This window comes from Dipteris shenzhenensis, chromosome 10, assembly GCF_047967505.1.
Source record: "Dipteris shenzhenensis isolate YYH24624 ecotype China chromosome 10, Dip_SZ_1.0, whole genome shotgun sequence".
In the NCBI taxonomy this organism is placed as follows: domain Eukaryota; kingdom Viridiplantae; phylum Streptophyta; class Polypodiopsida; order Gleicheniales; family Dipteridaceae; genus Dipteris; species Dipteris shenzhenensis.
The window spans coordinates 52536510-52552863 of record NC_141605.1 but is presented as its reverse complement, the minus strand read 5'-3'; the positions used below and the strand labels follow the sequence as shown (position 1 = coordinate 52552863).

General features: G+C 49.6%; 1 protein-coding gene across 3 annotated transcripts in view; it reads right to left on the bottom strand.

Moving 5' to 3' along the window:
* The window catches only part of LOC147897964 (protein root UVB sensitive 6-like), a 126292-nt gene that overhangs the window by 103214 nt on the left and 6724 nt on the right, over positions 1 to 16354 (bottom strand). The gene's annotated exons all lie outside the window — the stretch shown is intronic.

Sequence of the window (16354 nt, the reverse complement as noted above, 5' to 3'; positions counted from 1 at the left end):
CAGGGACTAGCTACTACGACATCCCCACTGACGTCATCAACGCCCAACAATGGGTGTAGACCATAGTATAAAAATATGCTTTGACACATACACATCCACACACTTCTTAGAGAACACTATGATATCATCAAAGAATGTCCCGACAAAAGCTCTATGCTCTCTGAAGATTCTATCCATCATCCAATTGAAGGTGTGGCAGGTGCATTTGACAATGGCATCCCGAGAAATTCAATGTGGTCCTAAAAGCTGTCTTATGCACATCCTCAGGTCATATTCCTGATCTGATGGTGGCCACTATTCATATCTATCCGACCGAACATTGCAGACCCCTCTAACCTATCCAAGATATCATCAATCCTGGGTATCGGGAACCTATTCTTGATGGTTATCTTATTAAGAGCCCTATAATCCATGCACATCCTCCATGAGGTCCTTCTTTTGCACAAGTAAGACCGGGGAGCAATAGGGCGAGGAGCTGGGCTGACTCAGCCCCTTCTCCAGGAGATCCTTTACCTGGTTCATGATCTCCTCCTGCTGGGCTGCACTAACCTTGTAAGGAGGCTTGTTTAGCGGGCTGCTACCACGAATCACATCTATGGCATGGTCCTCAAAGCATTCTGGTGGTAATTCCTGTGGTAGGGAGTTAGAAAAACATTCACAGAACTGAAAAAGGAAATCTGTCTTCTCATTATCCAGCTTATAAAAATTAGAGGTTTCTTCTGCTAGCTGTTTTTCAGTTGCAAAAACAAGTCCGCAGAAAGATGCTTTGTCATTAAATTTGAAATGGCTGAAGCCGATACAACTGGAATAGATTCTCCCTTCAGTTTAGCATCAAAAACATACGTTTTCCCCCGGTGAGTCGAAGTCAAAGTTCTATTTCTAGCATCCAAAAGTGCTCCCTTCCTGTAGTGCCAAGGTATACCCAGCAAAACATCACGCCCATTCAGCGGCATAATGTAGAACTCCTCAGTGTCCACGCAGCTTTGAATGTGCATGCGGAGCTTCCTAGTGATCAGTGTAACTGACTCACTGTGGCCTGGGCAAGCCATATTTGTGTCACATAGTGGGCCCATATCTTCTGCCTTTATGCCCAGTTTTCCAGCCAGCTCTAGCGATATAAATTGGCTCTCACGCCTAGATCAAAGAAGAACAAAGCGATCTGGTCACGGCTCTGCATAGCTCCATGGCATCCACATCCTGTATGGCTCCACTGAAATCTGACAAAAGACCAGCAGTGGGTTTGGGCTTCTTACCTCTCTGGTCATTCTTCTTTTCTCCCTTGTTCTCATTCTGATCCAACGAAGGAAACTTCCTCTTTCTATTTGGGCATTCATGTGCTCGACCCCTCTTCCTTGCATATGAAACATTTGTTGGCATCGTAGAGGGCCTTCTTCTCTTCCTCTGACAACTTCTTTCGAGGCGATCGTCACTTCTGTCCTGCAACAAATCTAGAGTTGACGGGCTGCTCAAATTTTCTAAAATGTTTATGGCCTCTTAATGCGTGCTTGCCCGCACATGACCACAATAAAAAACATACATTGATGTCCATATGACAATATGACGAGACAGAAGCCATTCATAACAATATGGACTCATGACAAGGGACAATAATGATGAACATTTGTCATTTACAACCAACATGCTCTGGAGTGCCTGGTACATCCACATTGCATCTCATCATCTCACACCTAAAGCTCTGTAAACTTCATTCATAAGCTCAAAGAGACTTTTTACATCAGAGCATAGAGTCTCTAGATAAAAGGTGCTCACAAAACCCAAAACCATCACGATTTGGCTATGTGCAAACCTAAGTGCCTACCCACAAGCATGCATTAAATGGGAAAAACTATTTACAATTTTTATCATATCAACGTCACCCAGATTTTGGGTCAATTGTGTCATAGTGCCCACTAGACTTGCCAATTTCATCTTGAAAAGGGCTTCTGCATCTACTTCTTCAACTTCATCAGCTTCATCTTGGGATACCTCATTGGCATGCCCCGAAAGAACATGTTGTCCCTCATCATCCTGTCCTTCTTCATCCTCACTAGTATTGTGCACCTCCTCAAAGCTGTCTGACCTCATGTCTTCCTCCTGCTCTAAGATAGTCAATGACCCCTCTTGGTGTGACATGCTTGCTGGTTTTATGGCTGTAACACGAATGCAATGGGGGCTTTCTTCACCCAACACCACTAGGGCTCACCTCTATAGGAAGATGGCGACTGTCTTGGCAATGGAACCACCAAAACCAGCCTTCAGTTAACTAAAGAGCAGTAAATTGTAACTAACTTAGCATCCACACCATTTACAGCCACATTGCATCATAACCAGTCACTTCCATTAGTTAAATGCCACTAATAAACAATCTTGAGAACACTTAAAGGGAGGCTAGAGTGCCCCTACTCAATAATCAGACACAAGACACCCACTGGCCCCAAATGCTTTGGCGCCCCTTTCGGTTTAATTCTTCAAAAATGAAATCTGCTTTATAACAAGGGCTCACCCTTGTACTGTGTTTATGGCAACTCCACTGTTTGAGCCAATGCTTGGCCTCAACCTGCATCCAATTCCTATGCACACACTAGTTCCCAACTGCCAGGACAAGGCTAAGGCATTTTCCCACTGTTTGTCTCCACTGCAAAGCTGTCCAGCCATTCCACAAAGCATCTAGCTTGCTACGCAGGGTTTGGCAGTCCCACAAGCCAATGTCCAGCCTCCCAGGGCATCAACACAGATGTCAAACTGCACACGTGACCTCAAAACATGAAGAAAATCCACACACTGTCGCTCTGGCAAATATCTAGGCACACCCTCTATAGCTGAGTGTCTGTTCACAGCCTGACTGACCAAGACGGAGTTTCCAACAACAAAAGGAGCAACAACAAGCTTCAAAACTATCAAATGGGAACCACAATGAGGGTCTGAACCTGCTGTCCTTGGAAGAGGGGCGAGCTCTACCCTCGCACATCTAGGCTCCCAGCAATGCATAGTGACCCTCAGCAACGAACTAGAGTAGCAATTGAAGAAGGATTCACCTCCCGAGGGCAGCAAATCCAGAGCAAAGGCTAGCAGGAGAAATGAGCAGCTATGGGGAAGAGAGAACACGCTGGAATGAGAGAGAGGGGACAATAGGATCATGAGAAGAAGAGGAAGAGCGTTCAACCAGCTATGGATCTCGGGATGCAAGCCAAGTCAACCGTACAGCCTGCGCAGCTGCCTCGGTAAACGTGCCAAAATAATCCGTACAACAAAAGACTTCCTTTGTACAACTCATAAATGATTTGTACAGCCAAGGGTGGTGTCTCGGAGTGCATGCAACAATCTGTACAAAACTTGAAATGCGTGCCAATCACATCGATCTACGTGCCAATCACCTCCGTACAACAGCTAGCAGATTCAGTACAATTTATACGGAATCATCAAAGCGTCTTGGGATCTGTGCGATGAAAATCCAGTACGGTTTTCCCTTGGAGTGCGTGCCAACCACCTCGAGTTCCACGATGAAAATTCTGTACGATTTTCTCCTTCACATAACTCTCCAAGGTCCAACAAAGTCTAAGGGTAGAAAGAGAAACCAGCTAGAGAGAGAAGATCACACTTGCCATCACATGCACATTTGAGACTGCCACGTGGCTCTAATATTAAAGCCTCTAACCGACTTACCAATGACACACTTTGAGTTCCCTTGGGCCCAACTTTATGACCCCTCTAAACCTTGCCTTGCCTCTAGCATTTGGACCTAGTGGGTGCGCCTAAGAATTAGTGGGTGCACCTTAGGGGGTTTTCAATGTCCACGGGTTTATTTGCACAATAAAAATCACGTCCCCGTGACACCCTCTCGCAGACACATCTCAATCCAATGCCAACATGTTGATGACGTTGCCCCAGCAGCTCCCATGATGAAACCTTCTGGAACAATCTGGTGTCGATTCCGGCTCCTGGCTTTTCTTTTTGCCGAAAAAACAGTGCTAATTATATTACTTTGAGAACAAGATACAAAAGGTCAGCTTGTAGCTGACGGGCTGCGTTCACAAATCGGACACAGCCCTAAAAGGTAACAAAATAAATCATACTCTCACGGAGGGATAAGACGAGTGTGAATGAACAGCCATCGGGGTGGTGAGTAGTGCCACCGAAGGCACTGTGAAGTCTGCTCGAAGAAGAGCCCCTGTGTGTCCCAAGCCCCGGAGGAAGCGTCTCCGCTTCTCTTGACCAGCCCGAGAATCTCCCTGAATCTGGTCCCACTGGCCTCTGAGGGTATGAATAATCTCGCTCCAAATCTCCGTCATGATCTGGGCAGTCGATAAGGAGGTGCCACCGAGGATCTGCGCGCAGCACGAGGTCCAGATGTGCCACCCTGCAATGCTGCTAATAATCTCCCAGACTGGCTGCCTCTCCCGAACTCCTGTATCAGCCTCTACTAGGTGCTGCGGGATACCCTCGAGCGGCCCCCACGTCCCCTGTGTGATAAGGAAAGTGGGGTCCTGCTAGCATGCCTCGAATAAGTGATGAAGACCAGGTGCGGTGCTGCACCAACAGAACGCGCCCCAAGTGATCAATCCTAGCTCTAGTGCTGCGCGAGTAAGAATCCCGAAAGTCCACCTCCACGCTTCCTGGGCGCGAGTGCAGCTCCACAGGCAGTGTTTTGGTGACTCCTCATCCTCATGGCAAATCTGACAGCATCCGTCCTGGCCTATCTGCCGCAACCAGCTCCCCACTGGAAGACCTTTGTGGGCAAGAAGCCACAGGAAGTATGAGATCTTCCGCGGCCGCCAGCTCTCCCACAAGGCCTTCCAGAATGCCTGCAAAAAGAACCTGGAAATACCCTGAGCATACCAGCTGGGCCGCTGGGTGGGGGGGCGGCTCTGCATCCTCCCAAGAACTCGCCTGCCCAGAGTCGTGCTGTAGGCGAAGAAGGACGTCGGCCCCTGTCCTGTCACAATCTCTGGCCACCACCACTCTCCTGGGTCCCAATCAAGCTCTGACAAGGCCCGCCCCTCCTAGAGCCAGAGACGCCAAAGCTGCATCTGGTCCTGCTCGATGCTAGGATCGGTACGCCAGACCTTCCCCAAAAGGCCTACGACACGAACCCTCTGCCATGGGAGTAGGGGGTCGATGAGCGCATCCTCTCTCCTGAGTCGTCCATCCCCAAAAACCGCAAAGAAGGAGATAGAGGAGTCATCCATACGTCCTGCGATCACCAGTGGGATGCCACGGGGGGTGAACTGTCCCAGCCAGCGGGCGTCGCCAGGCATGAGGACCTGAGGCTCAGGTGGAACCAACCAATCAGCTGGGATCGCGCCGTCGATCTCCGTGCATCTCGCCTGGGCTCCACGTGCACCTCCAGCTGCGTCTGCAAGATCAGCCGTCTCCAGATGTCTGTACGTATCCCTCCAAACTCAAAGGGACCGGGCTGGCCCCCTCATCCAGCCATCCCACCTGATATGTGATCTCTCCCCCAACTGAAGGCCCTCGGCATCTCTGACCTGACCGTTCCAGATAAGCGGCTGGCGATCGATCTCCTCCTGACAGCTAGGAGGAGACTGAATGAGACTGAGGCGGAGCCGCCTCCAAACCATGAGGAGGCTACGAACGAGTGGGGAACGAGGCTGAGTGAGCGGGGCGGAAGTGAAGATCCACCTGAGGGACGGTAGCCACTCTCCACCTCGGCGCGGGACACAAGAACCGACTCCCTGCTGAAGTAACATCTTCCACGTCTGCCCCCCCGAGGTCAAACCGCGGATGACAAGCTTGCCTAACAAGGCCTGACTCTGAAGCTCTGGATCGATGACCCCCAGGCCACCCTCAGCCTGCGGAAGAATGACTGTCTGCCAAGCAACCCTGGCTCTGGTATCTCTGAGACCATCCTCCCCGGACCAAAGGAAGTTCCGAACCAGCCTCCTGAGCTGTGCCACGCTGGATCTCGAGAAACACCAGCAGGAAGCCACATACCAAGCCGTGGCTAGGAGGACCTGGTTAACTACCAGGGCACGACCTGCAAGGGAAAGCTTAGCAGTGCTCCAGAAAGCCAGCTTCCGTCGGATGGAGTCTAGCACCGGGAGAAACTGCTGAGCTGGCGTGATGTCTAGGCCAACCTGAAAACCAAGGTATCTAGCTGTCTGTTCCCGTGGGATCCCTCTGAAACCCAAAAACCTCCCCCACTGAGAACACGCCCTGGGGTCTGTGAGAAAACCAACTGATTTGTTCCAGTTGATTTTCGCACCAGCGGCCGAGCAGAAGACCTCCAGGGCCATCCGCACCCTCTCTAGCATCCTCTCATCGTCCTGGACATACAGGGCTGTATCATCTGCGTACTCCGAGTCCAAAAGCTCCGTGTCCTCCCGGAGTGGAAGGCGAACACCCCTGATCCCTGTAGACCTCGCCCGAAGGTAGTAAGTCATAGCCTCGACGAAGAAGAGAAACAGGTAAGGAGCAAGGGGGCAGCCCTGACGCACTGATCTCTCCAAGCTAAAGCGCTCACCCATCCTGCCTCCAATGATGACCCTGCTAGAAGCTGTCCTGTACAAAGCTGAGATACCATGAATCCAACCTGTTGGGAAACCTAGCCGCTCCAGAGTCCCCTCCAAAAAGGACCAGTCCACTCGATCGTAGGCCTTCTCAAAGTCGAGAAGAAGAATGGCAAGGTGTGATCCACTGTGCTGAGCCCACTCCGCCGCCTCTGAAAAGGTGAAGACATTATCCAGGATACTGCGATCCTGGACAAAGCCTGTCTGAGTGTCATGGATGAGGTCTGGGAGTAGAGGCCGAACTCTGGCGCTGATCATCTTGGCGAGGATTTTGTAGGCAGTGGTAAGGAGAGTGATCGGGCGCCACTGACGGATCTCCTGTCTATCTCCTCCCTTCGGGATGAGGCAAATCAGTCCCGAGGAAAGGCTCTCTGGCATCTGACCGCTGCTGAAAATCCTCTGCAGAGCTGCAAGGAGGGGCTGATGGATCTGGTCCCAGAAGGAGGTGAAGAATGCCCGGGATAGCCCATCCTCACCTGGGCATTTCTGTCCGTCGATGGCCATCAAGGCCTCCAACATCTCATCCATGGTGAACGGTGCCAACAACGTCGCCTGCATGCTAGGCTGGACCAGGGATGGAGTGTGCCTCCACACCTCCTCACGGGCACGCCGAGTACGAGGGGCAAGCGGCTCCTGCTGGAAGAGGGTCCTGTAGAAGTCAGTGGCCAACCCCAAGACCTCCCCCGGATCCGTAACGATGTGACCATCCGCTGTCCTGAGACTCCGAAGCTGATCACCTGCAGCTCTCTGGCCATGCGTCCTGAAGAACTCCCTGCACATCCGGTCACCCTTTCGGGCCCAGAAGGAGAGAGAGGCGTGATAGGAAAACTCTGAGCGACGCTGGAGTGTCTCCTCCAGAAGGGCTCTGGCTCGAAGGGCCTGAATCCGAAGCTCCTCCGAGCCCGTGGAAGCCTGCTGGAGTCGCTGAATGGAGGCGAGGTCCCTCCGAAGAGCTCTCTCTCTGCCCCACCAATCCTGTCGAACCTATAGGGCTGCGAGCTGGCAGATCTGGCTGGACTCCTGCAAAGCCTGCGCCACCGAGCCAACCAGATCCACGCACTCGCCCCAGTCTCTGTCCCAAAGCCTGCAAATACTGCTGCGCACATCCTCCCTCGAGAAAATGGAGTCAGGAATCCGGCATGAGCGGGGGGGAAGGGACTGATCTGCCGAATCTAATGATAAGAACACAGGCACATGGTCGGACAGTGTCGTCCCTGGAACTATACCCGCCTGACCGCCTCTGCCGATGGCCCAATCACTAACATAAAATCTATCCAGCCTCTCCAGGAGTCTGCCTCCTTCCCTGCGGAAGCCCCACGAAAAGTCCAAGCTCCCGTGCCAGCGTCGGAAGGACGGGTCTCGCCAACTGTCCCTTCCTCCTGTCGCAAAGATAAAAGAGTCCCAAGCTGACTGCTCTGCCTGAGACATACCTGTAAACTCCGGTCCTCTGCCCTGCTGATCCTCCAAGGTCTCCAGATTGTTGAAGTCACCTCCAACAATCCAGGAATCCATGTCTGGGAGAATCCCTGTAAGTCTCCTCCAGAAGGTGGCTCTACAACGGAGATCTGTGGGAGCATAAATGTTGAGGACTCCAACTCTGGATCCCTCCAGTTCCAGGCCTACCCAAAGGGCACGGCCTGGTATCAGCGTGCCATGACCGAAAACTCCCTGGGCTAGCTGCTCGCCCACGGAGGTACAAACACCACCACTCCTCCCCAGTGCGCCGATCGAGGGCTCCCAATAAGTGTGAGAATGTCCAGGGAGAATCTTCCCGCATCTGCGGGAGTGAGCCGCAGAAAGCTTGTGCTCCTGGAGCAGAAGTACATCCAAACGACCTATCACTGCTGGCTGAAGTTCTTGTCTCAAAATGAGCTTCCTAGGACCACGGGTTCCAGAAGAGTGAAACCCGTTCACATTCCAGGAAACGAGGTGTAGGCTCATGGTGAGGGCTGGGAGGCTGCGAACAGCTGTCTGCTCGCGGTTGAAGTCGAAGAAGAAGCTGACATCTCGGAGTGGAGGCGCTGACGCTTATGGGAAGGTTTGGAGGGGGAGGCGGGGTCATCCTGCCCGTCCTTCAACACCTTCAGCAAAGGCGAGAGGCCTTTGGTACCATGAACGAAAGCTTTCTCGAGCCAGCTCGAGATCTCTGAGGTGGTCATGCCGTAGAAAGCGCGGAGTTTCTGAGGGGTCCAGGCTCTGACATCTTGGGGGAGGGGCCAAGACAGGGGGGGCCTGAGGATCACAATCAGTCTGAAGCGTTTGGCGGCGCAACGCCACCACAGGCGCACGTCACCCTCGGACCACTGCGTCTCGAGAAGCTGCCCACCGGACGGGCCTATCCAGGAGCAAACCTGAGCATGTGTCTGCTCCCTGAGAGCCTCCCAGACCGAGTCGTCTATCCAGGTCTCGGTGCCGTCGCTAAGGAACGTGAAAGCAAAGCTAGGGCCATCCCTGGGGGCCAAGGCGGCTATCTTCCCATCCGCCCCTTTGCGGAGCAGGAAGATACTGATGTCGAGGCAAGCAGGGAAAGTCCCGAGGTCGTCGGCCACATCCAAGTAGTCCCAGGGGCCAGATCTGTAAAAGTCGCGGGGGAGCTCTCTCCTGAAGCTGAGGCCCGTCGGAGTCTGCTACTGAGGGGCTTGCGGACAGAGAAGCCTGCTCCGGTGAAGGTGTAGACTCAGGGTGTCCTGCCAGCGGAGGGGGAGGGGGAGGAGGCTGGGGAATAGGCAACACAGACTCCTCAGGGGCGACTAGTGGAGGAGGAGGAGGAGGGGGAGCGGGGGCTGCCCTCGGCTGAGGAACCGTCGGTGCAACTAGCTCTGCGGGAGGGATGGGGATGCATCTGGAACTGGGGCTGAGAAGGAGGGGGAGAAGACTGAGGAGGACGAGGAGGGGGCTGAAGCTGCGGGTCGGGAGAAATGGGGTGCAGATGGGGGCTGGCTCCTGGCTTTTCTACCAATGGCTCTTGCTCCTCCAACTCCGATCCCGCACAAGCAAACCATCCTAGTACACAGGTCCATCCACAGTAGCACCAAACGGCACCACCATCTTCAGTCACGTTCCCGCCTTCGAGCTCGAGCAATCTAGACACCACGATCTTCCAATTGTCCCCCTCATAATGAGTGAACAACCTGGAGTCTTCCAGGCACCATACTGTCAAGGTCTGTTTCAACCTATCCTTCCTTTGGCAAGGCCCACAACAAAAGAACCATCTCGAGAAAGATAACATGGACCACGAACTCTCCTAAGCTCTCAAGCAAGTACTCTTCTGGCTTTAATACACCTTGTCCATCACCTTTTAGCAATCTGTGTCTGAGATTTGAAGAAGCACCCACACTTGCTCCCTTCGAAGAAGGTCCATACCCTCCAATCTCACATTATTTAAGACATATGAAGAGCAGATTCTCTCCACAGCATGCTATAAAGCTTAAATCAAGTACATACCAGATCGTCGTACTGCCTATGTGCTTGCTCTGAAAGTAAACCATGCACCTCATCGAGGCACATACCAATAACCTGTACAATCCTATACTATCCCCTTCTAAATTACAGCAACCATCTTAACATGAAAACCCTAGGGCACTCCGTGGAATCCACCATCGTGTCAATATCAAACATGCACCTGAAGATTCCAAGCACTCCATGCTGTCCTTCACCTTCCGAAAGGTTTCTGACTCCCCGTCGGCCCACATCTCAATGTCAAACATCTTCACTATGGCTTCTAGGTCGGCATATCCTACCTCGGTAACACATGGAAATGTCACCAAGAATAGTTCTTCGATTGCCACATTAGCTTTGGCTTTTGTGTCACCATCTGAATCTAAGTTAAACTCTTTCTTGTTTTTTTGCTCCGCCTTCTTCTTTCTGCAATCCTTCGCAAAATGGCCTAGCATGTCACAATAGTAACACTTTTTTCTTTTGCTTCCTCCGCAAAATGGCCTAGTGTCACAATAGTAATACAATAGCTAAGGTCAAAGGACGGAGACTCTACATATGCTTGAGGTGGAGCACGTGGGCTCAAGTTCTAGAGATATCCGGGATATAGTAGAAGTACGTGGTGGTAAGATCATAGGACCACGCTCTGGTGGGCTTTGGTGACACGTCCCAACACTCCTGAAACCTCTGATTTGCAAGCAAACACAAGAACACACACAACATGAGGAAACTGAGCAGGCTGCTCACCACCCAACCATGACATCTACGAGATGTGATCCCGAATTAGGAGAAGTCCCCTCCGAGCCACGAGCTGAGCTACTGGCACGAACTCCCAACCAGATCCTAACCAGCCCTGGTGTCCGTCCCATACCACCAGGTGGCGCTGTGAAGCCTAGGATCTGCTGCTGGGCCTTGGGCTACGCTATGATGCAGGCGTGCGTCCGCGACTCAATCCAAGATCAGACCTAGCACCTAGGAACGAAACTTGCTCCCATCGGCTCCCTGAGAATTGAACCTCTGGACCCCTTATATAGACTCGGGCCCCAAGCGCCAAAAATAGCGAAGACCTCTAACTGGTTCGTACCCTTGCCACTCAACCCAAGAATCAAGCTTGCCTAGCTCTAAGCCTCCCCAGGCTACCTGAGCTAGTGTAGTGTACCCAGTACACGTCGGATACCAATCCGTGCACATGACATACTTCCCCTCCTCTAAGAACTCACTCCTGAGTTCGCTAAAAAACCCGGGAATGTCTTCTGGAGGTTCTGTAATGTCTCCCATGTTGCATCCTCCTCAACACGATCCTTCCACTTGATCTTGTATTCCGTGATAGTTCGATTACGAATCGGTCTTTCACGAAATTCAAGAATACACTCATGTTTGTGTGGAATAAAAGTCAAATCTGTAACTTCTATTATTTCTTGAGGAGAAACAAGTTAATCATCCGCACCCAATACTTCTTTCAGTCTACTGACATGAAAGACTGGATGTACTTTAACATCAGGAAGGCAATTCTAGTCGATATGCAACTGGTCCAATTCTTTTAATAACCTTGAAGTGACCACAGTATCTGGGGGATAACTTCAGAACCAAACCAATACTTAGGCTCTTGGATTCCTTGGGAATTCGCAAATATACCTTAGTTCCTTCAGAGAACTCTCTAGGTGAACGATATCTATTAGATAAAATCTATCTTGATCTTGGGCACTTCTAATAGACTCCTTGGCAAACTGGAACATTTCCTGCATGTCTAGCAAGAAGGTCTTTGCAGCATCATTTAACCAACCCATAATTGGTGACTTAGGGATTCCCTTTAACCCAACCATATTTGGTGACTTAGGTTGAAATCCGTACATAAGCATAAAAGGACTGTAACCAGTACTTGAATAATTTGCACTGTTATAAGCAAATTCTATCATAGGTAGATAATCTTCCCATGAAGACTGTCTCTTAGAAACATATGCCCAAAGCATATCTTCAACCAATTGGTTGACCTTCTCTGTACTGCCATCGGATTGTGCATGATCTGAGGAACTCATACTTAGAGTAGTTTCTAACTTCTCAAAAACAAGTGTCCAAAAGTTACTTGTAAACTTCGAGTCCCTATCACTGACTACGTCAGAGGGCAAACCATACAGCTTAAACAAGTGGTCCACAAACTCGTGAGCCAGCTGCATAGCTGAAATAGTTGTTCTAGTAGGTAAGAATCGAGCCATTTTTGTCAGAACGGTCGACTATGACCCAAATGGAGTCATGACCCTTGCGCGTTCGAGGCAAACCAGTAATAAAATCATGGAAATACTTTCCCATTTATTACCTGGAATTTGCAATGGCTGTAATAAACCCGCGCTTCTAAGGCGTTTTGCCTTAGTAACCTGACAAACCCGGCAACCTACCACATAGTTTTCAATAAATGCACGCATCTTAGGCCCAAAAAAGGTATGCTTCACAAGAGACAGAGTCCGATGTATACCCGGATGTCCAGCACTAGGAGCATCATGACACTCCCAGAGAATCTTGAATCGAAGTTCCAGAACATCGGGCACACAAAGCTTTCCATTCCAGAACAGCAAGCCGTTCCTAATCATCCACTGACCTCCTGCCGCCTGTACCATAGGTGGCACAATCCCTGAGTCCTGGTCAACCATGGAGCTCCCATCCTGGACTTTCTGCCAATAAGAACTGAAATGACTATCAATTGCGCAAAGCCCTCTCAAGGATTGAAATAGGTCTGAGGATATTTCTGTAAATGACATAGCATTTACAAACTTGACTCGACTTAAGGCATCTGCCACACTATTCAACGAACCCTTGCGATAACGTATTTCAAAATCAAAATCTTGCATTAATTCTGCCCATCTAGCTTTCCGTCCCCTCAAGTCAGACCCATCACACACATACTTGATTGATTGATGATCAGTCAATACAAGAAACTTCGAACCATACAAGTAGTGTCTCCAAACCTTCAGGGCATCCACTACTGCATAGAGTTCTTTTTCTAGTGTGGGCCAACGATATTGGGTGTCATCTAGCTTCTTACTCTCAAAAGCTACAGGTCTGCCCTCTTGAAATAAAGCTGCCCCAATCGCAAAATCACTCGCATCGGCCTCTAAAACATAAGGCCGAGTAGGATCGGGTAATGCAAGAACGAGTGCTTCCTTGATAGAAAACTTCAAGGTTTCAAAAGCCTTGTTCAATGCATCATTCCAAGAGATCGGTTGGGTAGACCTGCATCCACGACCTTTCAATATGTTAGTCAAGGGTACCGTGATGTATGAATAATCACGCACAGACTTCCGTAGAAATACCGTAAATCCTAGAAAAGAACGAAGTTGTTTCACAGTCTGAGGGATAGGCCATTCTAAAACCTTATGGATACGATCCAGATCAATGCTAATACGTTCAGAAGAAATCTTGTGTCCTAAGTAAATGATCTCCTTCATAAAGAAGTCACATTTACTCATCTTGGCATAGAGCTTATGCTGTCTTAGAATAACTAAGACAATCCGGAGGTGTCCTATGTGATCCTCTAGCATTCGGCTATATACCAAGATGTCATCTAAGAACACTACAACGAATTTGCCCAGAAAATCTCGGAACAAATCGTTCATCATTTGCTAGAAGGTGGCAGAAGCATTAGTCAAACCAAAAGGTAATACAAGAAACTCGTAGTGGCCATACCTAGTTCGGAATGCGGTTCTATCTATGTGTTTAGCATAGATATGGATTTGGTGATAACCCGTTCACAAATCAATCTTAGTGAAATACTTCGCTCCAGCCAAACGGTCTATTAGATCATCGGAACGAGGTAGAGGGTATCGATTCTTAATTGTCATTTTATTCAATCGTTTATAATCTATACACATTCTCCATGTAGAATCTTTCTTCTTTCTTAAGAGGACAGGTGCTCCCCAAGGTGATTTACTTGGGCGAATATAGCCCATATTCAAATAATCCTGTAGCTGTGAAGCTAACTCACCTCAAGCTGGCTCATCCTACAAGGTGGAACACTAATAGGTTGAGCCCCAGGTACTAAGTCTATGCGATGATCTACTGCCCGTTCTAGAGGTAAACCTTCCTGCAGTTGAGCAGGGAATATATCCAGAAAATCATCTAACAACGTTCTCAATTCACGGTGTTTAAACACACTTAAATCATTCTTGTTATTAACAGAGATAACAAATGAAGAAAGCGGAATCAAAACACACTGATAGACATCATAATGAGAAGTGTTTAATATATTCCAAAGCTGCATCGCACATACAATAGGTCCTTGAGAAGAGGAAATGTTATCACACTGAATACAAAATTGGGTGTCCTTACCCAAAAAAGAAAGAGTATGGTCCTTCCATCCAATCCGAATATCGTGGGTTTTAAACCACTCTATTCCAATTAACAAGTCCACATGCTCCAAGTGCATGACATAGCACGTAAGAGCCGCTGTGTATTCTTGAATCCGGATAGAAAGGGATTCAATCTTGCGATCCCAAAACTGCTTCCCAGCTGGAAGCTGCATCTCGTAGGTGTGATCGCTAGGTATCGTGGACAGCCCCATCTTCTGCTCATGGGAACCAAATAACGAAGTATTAAAAGTGCAATTACAAGAAAGTGGTCAAGTAATGACATTTACAGAAATACATGTCATCGCAACATGATTAGCTCCCTTGGCTTTGGTACCCGGACCCGCCTGGAGCTTTGGTCCCGGTGCTTGCTTCTGGTTCTTGCGCTTAGGACAATCATTCTTAGTGTGGCCCCGCTCCTCGCAGAAGAAGCAACGTCCTTCCTTGTTTAGCTTCAAGGTATGAAGGAAACGGGCACGACCATTCTTCGCCTGAGTCAAATGCTTCTTGGAGGCATTGTCTATAGACTTCGACTCCCCGGTACCAGCGGTAGACTGGAAGAGCTTCCTCTTGTTCTTCCCACCCATGTCGGCAACTGTGGTTCCCTTTGCACTGGCCATGGTATCATCATAAATACGCGCACAATTCATGGCCTCTTGCAACGTGATACACTTGTTGTTCTTGATCTGTAACTTATAGGAGTCAGGTAAACCATCCACAAAGAAACCTAACAAGGTCATTGGATCCATCTTTGTAGCTTTGGTCTGCAAATCCCGAAACCTCTGAAGATAAACCCCAAAAGTCAAATTCAGCTTGGACATATCGAGGGCTTTAAGCTTGCCTACGATATCATAATCTTCCTCCTTCTTCAGAAACTCTTTCCTGAAGACCCCTTCGAACTCGATCCATGTTGCAGGCTTGGGTTGGAGTTCCTTCCACCACAATAAAGCCTTTCCCGACATAAACCCGGCTGCAAGCTGTATTTTCTTGTCATCTGGATAAGGGTGAAACTGGAAGTGTACTTGCCACTTGTGCAACCAAGTGTCAACAACCTCCTTGATACGAGACTTTTGATCTCCGGGAAAAGGATCTAGAGAGATGTTCGGACCTAACACTGAAGCCATGGCATCCACATGCGTGAGCCCTTGAACAATGCTAGTCAAAAGTGTGAGTGTAGTCTGAATCCCTTAGAGTTGCTGTGTCAACCCCGTTTGATTCGTGTTAACCTGCTCAAACTTTCCATCAAGAGCAGTGGTGAATTCACTGAAGGCTTTCTTCGTAATCAGATCATCGTAGAGACCCTGGTCATCCTCCGCATGGTAGTTTAAATCCTGGTCTCCCATCGCAAGCTCAGGGTCGACAGAATCAGCCATATCTGAAACCTGATCTGATGAAGGGAGGGAGTGGACTTAGAGAAGTGACAAGTGGGATCAGAGCTTGAAGGAGAGTGGAGCAGAGGAAAAAACTGTCCCGAGAGGAGGTGACGAAAGAAGAGAGGCTGGCCGATTAAAGAGGTACAAAGCTGACAATCAGCTCGAGTCAGTGAACCCTGAGACTCCCGCTACTGGCTGTGCCGTACGGAAGTCTGCTGCAAGCCGTACCTAGGTGACGAAATCTACCAGGGGTGTGGAGGGGTCTTCTTGTGCGCACTAGCATAAGTTGAGGCAGAACTATAGTCTCGCCAGGCTGTAAAGTAGAAGGTACAGCTTTTAGAAAGCTACGCATTCTAAAAAAGCCCACCCTCCCAAACTTGGAGGTTTGATGCTTTTTTTAGCATGCCCACCCTCCCAAACTTGGAGGGTTGGTGCTTTTTTAGCATCCAGCCTCCCCGAACAGCAACCTGGCCGCAATCCTGCTCTAGCCTATGGCGCACCCCTCTACACTCTCCTACATGCGTCACCTAATCACTGCGCAGCCCTAACCATACACGGAATCCCCTGGGGTTCCCCTCAACCCTTCGCTTGCCTAGCAGCCCCTCTCACGCCTCTCCTACAATCCTCTCCACTCTCTCCTAGCTACACCTCACACTCTCTCTCACCTAACCCCACTTAGCAG